This window comes from Sinohyriopsis cumingii, chromosome 12 (assembly GCF_028554795.1).
Source record: "Sinohyriopsis cumingii isolate HCF-2022 chromosome 12, ASM2855479v2, whole genome shotgun sequence".
Lineage (NCBI taxonomy): Eukaryota > Metazoa > Mollusca > Bivalvia > Unionida > Unionidae > Sinohyriopsis > Sinohyriopsis cumingii.
The window spans coordinates 103,392,143-103,398,875 of record NC_142972.1 but is presented as its reverse complement, the minus strand read 5'-3'; the positions used below and the strand labels follow the sequence as shown (position 1 = coordinate 103,398,875).

Here is a 6,733-nt window from a genome sequence, read left to right as displayed (position 1 = left end):
CAAAAAATGATTTAAAGCACACTTTAATTATATATTTATGTGCATAACAAACATATGTCTTGGTCTAATAAGTATTCAAATTGGTTGCAGCATTCAACTTCATCCTCTACGGTGATATCAAAATATAGCAGTCACGACTAGCGCATTTCGTGCATGCTGACTGCTCGTGGAGTGGATTGATGGCTGAGCTCTTGCTATCTGTTCCAACCTACAAGAGGTCGGTTCAACAACCCAATTAATACCTGTACATAATTTGGACAAGAGCTGACACGGTTTAACTTGCTGTCAAATGTTTAAAATATACTTGTCAAATTAACTATAAATATAATATATGTTGGTATCGTACTTGCTTCGGGGAAAGAGACTCTTTGTCTAGTTTTAAACCCATACGATTCTCCAGCCAGGAGAAAATCTGACCGTATTTTACAAAGAAATCTTGTGTCATACGGACTCATAACTATGGTGCGCACCACTTCTCCTCGAAAATCACCATGCGTATTTAACTTGTATGCTATTGATAGCCTTTAATTCTCCATAGTGTTAGATTTTGCTATTAATCAATAAATATATGCCGGTGTGGTTGAACGGTATCATCTCATTTCCGTGTGGACACGATTATAAAAAATGTCATTGAAATTCATATTTCTTCATTTGTGATTGAAAGTCTGCATCATTTGATTGGGGCACGCAGGGGAAAGGGAATCGTGCAGGAAACCTGTTTTCCATATGACTCCAACCTGCCTGTCTGTTGTACGCAGCTTATCATTAATTATCGGCTTAAATCAGTCGTTTTTAGGAGCTATAATGCGGTCTCGTCCCTTGCGTGGTAAAATAGTTCGTTTCCTGTATTTTCGTCGACGGCGCCTTGGTTTTCGAGGATATTATTTTGTTTCTGACAGCAACGTATTTGTCATTATCGTCTAGGATGAGCTTAAAATATTCCTTGGATATTGCGTTGTTGTACAACGCTTTTGTCAGGTGATCGAGGATCATATTGAACTTGGCTTTGGACAGAAAGAGAATCTCGTGTTTTTTATGGCAGTTTTATGGCCTTCGTATTCCGACTAAAATTTCTACGGGTATCAACAGCCGAAGGCAACACAGCAGCGCAATTTCTGGGCCAGTTGTGATGCAAAAGCGAAGATTGTTAACAAGTCGAAATGTCCTTGTTACGTTCCCACGCATATGGTTAGATTTTTTTCTTCTTCCCAAAACTACATTCAAGACAAACATAACGCAGTTAGTACATTTTCCTTGTGGTAACAGTGTCAACCATTGTTAAATTTCTCCTTATAGCTTATTGCTCCCCGAATGGGAACGTTCCCTTTCAGCCGAGAACACAGGGTCAGACAAATCCCTTTAACTACTTAGAGAAAGGCTGAGCGGTAATTAATATTTCAGGCATGACACCGCGCATGTTAAACACAAGTACTTCCGGAAATGATACACTTTCTCATATATACAAACGCCTGTGTCAGCTGGATACATTGTGAGATCTTCAGATTCGACGATTCAAAGAGCGTCGCTTATTTGAAAGAAGACACATCATTTCGAGAAGCAGAAACTTTCTAACAGGGGTAAAGTATGAAATGCTTTCATTATACATGCGTTAGAATTATGCCACTGTTTCTGTGTTCTTTGCTAATTAGATGATATATAAGTGCTTTCAACTATAATAAAATAAAATAAATCAGTCGAAACATTATATTGTCATGGGTGGCGAAGTCTCTCTTGACATTATCAAAATACCAGATACGATGCTAAATAAACATGGATTTTCTCCTGAATATGTTTATTTAAAGACAGCAAACGTCCATTTCCCTGACTTTTCTATATTCTATTGTGTCAACATATTGACAGGTTAACGGTATTACTACACCGATAATACTTTTACAATGTACGACAATAACACGTACCAATATTTATCATCCAGGTAATACTCTGTGTCGTGTTTTTGTTCAAAATAATTACTATTGAATAAAGAACTGTTTTCCTTAGTACATATTCCATGTATATTGATATCAGGAAGATTGTATTGGTATGGTCCTATTACCGAGGGACTTTCTAGCTAGACTGCTGTCAAATCATAACACTTATAATTAATTCATTTAATACTTTAATGAGTGTGACTTCATCCAAATTTTGATTTTGGTTTACAATCAACAATCATCCACGATATGACGTGTCGAATGTTCATAATCCTAGACATGCATGTGATAAGAGTTAACATCGATTGTATACAAGATATTTTATTATTCAAGTCAATAATTTTTTTTTATATTCATTTTCTTTCGTTTCGTAGGGTTTATACCGAATTATATATATATAATTTTACAGGAGATTGGGAGGGTTTAGAAAGCAATAACCGATGCAATTAATATCCTTGTTCGTCTTTATTTCTCCAAATGGTTATGTATTTGTAATGTATTAATGGAACGAAATCTAGTTTTGATAGTATAGTACCTACTTAAACTATTTTCAGACTTCGAAAACATTCACACAGATCAACGTATCCAGATGGCGCATACAAATAGCAGCTTTGTGATACATGAGGGGTTCGATATGCTTCCAGACAATGACATATCCTGGACAAATTCCTCTGATTATTATGCGGAGAATGGTAGCCAAGACAATCAGAATTACATCTGGGGCGATTATGTTGAATTCTTCTACGAACTGCATGATTTTGAAGAGAAGGTATATATCTACGTCTGGACGACCCTGGCTATTTTAACGGCGTTAGCAAATGTGCTGATCGTAGCCGTTTTCGTCCGAAAAAGCATGCGAACAACTACCAACCTAATCCTTCTTTTCATTGCAATATCGGACTCTCTAACTGGACTTGTGACCTTACCTACGTATATACATGTCTTCACCACGGGAATGCACGGATGGGTCAGTCTGAATGAAGGCTGGTGTGAGGCATTTATGATCTCTAAGTTTTATATTTCTAAGGCTTTCCACACTGTGTCCATATGGCAGACATTGTTGCTTGGATTTCAGAGATTCTTTTGCGTCTGGTTTCCATTCAAAACAAAATCTTGGTTTACGACTCGCCGAACTTTCATCGCAGTCACCGTCATCACTATATTTGCGTTCGTCATCCATACTTACCATCTTAATGAGAAGAAAGCAGACAAAACACATGGTTTCTGTCAGTGGGCTATAGAAGATCCATGTGTGGAATCTTGCACCTTTATGTGGATAACTCTGTTTCTTGTGAATATATTGCCGTGCGTCCTATTACTTGTCCTCACAATCTTAATGATCCATAAGTTGTTTCATAGAAAGATTCGAAAAGGGTCCATTAGTATTGAACAAAGTCGAGAGAGGGACCAACAAAATAAGAGAGCCTCCATTATTGTTGTCTGCATTGCCATCATCTTTCTGATTCCAGAAATCCCATACGGTATTTTTCTACTGGTGACTGTACTCAAAATGCATAGCGGTCAAAAAATACTGGCGCTAAGAGAAAATCGTCTTTTCCACGTTGCCTTGTTGATAAGTTTCCATGCAAACTTTTGGGTCTATATCATTATGAACAGACGTTTCAGGGACGAGTTGAAATCGATGCTCCTAGATAGTATCAGAAAAATGCTGCCAAAGCGGACCAACGTCAGTGTTACTGCTGTTTCCACGGAAACAAGCCAGAGTCAATCCAGTAGCACAAAGGGAACGGATGTGAACAAACAATCTACCTTTGTGTAGATCTGCATCTTTATTTAGTTAAAAAATATATGGGTACGTCTGTTTATGAAAACTGCAGTAAAGAAAACGTTCTTCTGAAAACATCCATGCGCTGGGTTCAATGTCATATTTATGTGATATGCTGCTTGAGCCTCCAAAATAATTCACGTTGGAAAGCATTACTTCTAGACAAGCGGACGGATGAAAGAGGATAGAGAGTTGGATTCTAACTAGTCATCGACACAACTCACTGATATTAATATTCAGTCACGTGGATAAATGTGATAACCGCTTGAAATAGTTTGCAAATAGATACCTCCGCAGAGTATGTATTATAATAATTGTGTGGTCAAGCAAATACATCCACATGAATGAACTTTCAATTGTCTATTACAACTGGATTGAATGTGGAATATATTGTTATGACTAATACAGTATAACATGTAAAATGTCGAACACATAAGAATATCAATTAAAATGGAAACATTTAATTAAAAATCGAAATATATAAGAAATTATTTAATAAACGTTGATGGGTCTGGTTTCAGAAAATCGTAAGATCATGCCTCTGCAAGCAATCAATTATACCTGTTCTTAATTATTGTAATTGTAAACAAAATCCGTGCATATGTATGTATGTATGTATGTATGTATGTATGTATGTATGTATGTATGTATGTATGTGTGTATGTATGTGTGTATGTATGTATGACTGACTGACTGACTTATGCTTCGTGTTTTATAATGTTCACAATGAACAAAACACAAACATTAACATGTATGTATATATGCATAATCTTTTGCGGTAGAATAACTAACAATATTGTATATGAAATTAGCATTATTCGGATATATTTAGAAGACTATGTTAACACATTATGTCCGTTAGTTACTGGAAACAATGAAAATTTATTTTTATTTTATGCTTAAAAGCGTGTTGAGAGCGAACGTGTATAGCAGAATAAAGTAACTGATCTATAGGACACACGGTACTAATTATACGGAAGAACCGTAAACCAGTCTAGAAATGGTTTATACAAAAAATAGAGTATATACTGGTTTAGTGATCCATAATTGGTTAATAATGAAAATGAAAATTTTGGTAAAAAAATTCTTTTAAGACCTTATCCTATCCGTATATTTCAAAAACATATAGACAAACTTCTATTGATTCAATTTTAGTATTTGCACAGGCTTGACTTAGGACGAGTCAATAATGAAAGTAGCACCTTGTTCATTTGGTGCAGAATCAATAACTTGTGTTTCATGCACATGTAGATTATAAAAATGCCACGGGTCATATGGCGTTCTCCACACATAAGCTTGCACCAGGGATAGTTGTGCATGGAGAAATATAAGTCTGATCAGCAGCACCCAGAAACGTTAAGTTATTGAATTTTGAATATTATGGTGTTTCCATACGTTTACTATGGAACTTCAAATAGCACCGTGAGTCCTCTAACGCTAATGTCGGATGCTTATACTTTATGTTGTTTTTTGTTCATTTGTACATTTGCACAGAAAAACAATGAATAATAACATAATCTTTTTACCTAATCCGATGAAAAAATAAACAAATAAATGGGAGAAAAGAAATGGAAAACATAATGTTAGTAGTGGAATTCGAGCTTGCTTCTCTTGCCTTAAATATTTATACCAATGTATAAAGCTATTGTCATCATGGCAGATGACATTTTGTCATTATAATTTTAACTACGTATATTCAATAAAAAGTTGAAAAATAATTTTAAAAAATCAATCTCTTGGAATATGCACTTTCTCATGGATCACATAAAATAAGAATTGTATTCATAGATAAACATCTGATTAGTGTGAGTGTCTATATCACACGAATACACGATTATATTTATATATGTGTTTATTTTGCAACGTTTAGTTCTGACCTTATACGTAGTAGGTTTGAAGTGATAGAGTCTCAAGCATGTAAGCCAAATATTCAAACGGTTTCACAGCTTCAAAGAGAATGGTAATGTTAAGATGGTAATGGGATAAAGGCTTAAGGGGTTTTCACTTCCAGTTTTTGTTGCTAACAAAGAGAGACAAAGAACGATATATAAAACATACAAACACAAATGGAAATGATTGAGTAATATCTCTCTTTTCTAGAGGTGTGGGTAGTTCTCTTTGGGGTTTGTTAACTGAGTTAACATAAGTGGCCTCAAGCCGGTATTATCTTCTTTCCCAAACGTCGTCTCACAAGTAATCCATACAACAAGAACCTCGTCAGACTTGTCTCTCGCCATAGATTGGTCTCTTTCATATAGCTTTTCTGTGTGATGCGCGTGATCGAACATGATGATCTGACATACATTAGATAGTGTCCTGGTTAAATGCATCTCCAAAATAAGTGTTGATGCCTCTATGCTAGCTGGTGTGGTGTACATCTTGACCGTGTTAAGAACATATGAAATAATGGGACAATGCTATTATTTGGTGTATGTGTGTGTGTGTGTGTTTTTTTTGTGTGTGTGTATTGGTGTACTTGCAACAACCTGATTTGGGATGCACACTAATATTTTGAGGACATTACTGTATTGTGAGGTCTTATCAGTCCTCGAAATGATATTCGGAAACTGGTATAGAATGATCATAAGAGATGAACGTGTTATTATGAAAGTCCTCACAAAGTCGGTAATGATATGACAGACAGTTAAACTTCGTGTGTATAGTACACAAAATTTCCGTTCTTCCTTTGGCGCTTGACTTGTGTGTAAAGGCTTAGTCAATCAGAAGGCGTATGATTCCTGACTGTTTGTGATCCAATCGGAGCATCATTTCTGTGCAAAATCACTGTAAATTTCGTATACCGATAAATACGACTCTTAAAAATATTTCTAGTATTATTAGTGACTTTTAAAACAGATAGTTTTGTAATAATGGTAAAAAGGTTATTCCATCAGAAAATACTATATGTTAAGCCAGGTGCGATAGATATAGTGCGGTGATTTGGTGTGTATATTGATTTTATTTCTTCGAGACTTAATACACCTAACTATTGGAAGATGGCAAGACGCACTGGATAAAA

At 35.6% G+C, this 6,733-nt stretch overlaps 1 long non-coding RNA gene across 1 annotated transcript; it reads left to right on the top strand.

Annotated features, from left to right (window-relative positions):
- The first annotated feature begins 1,447 nt into the window (after window positions 1–1,447).
- LOC149787148 (uncharacterized) lies at window positions 1,448–5,442 on the top strand. Its single transcript, XR_016425113.1, has 2 exons — window positions 1,448–1,577; window positions 2,483–5,442. It is a non-coding gene; the product is annotated as an uncharacterized LOC149787148 (long non-coding RNA).
- The last annotated feature ends 1,291 nt before the right edge of the window (window positions 5,443–6,733 follow it).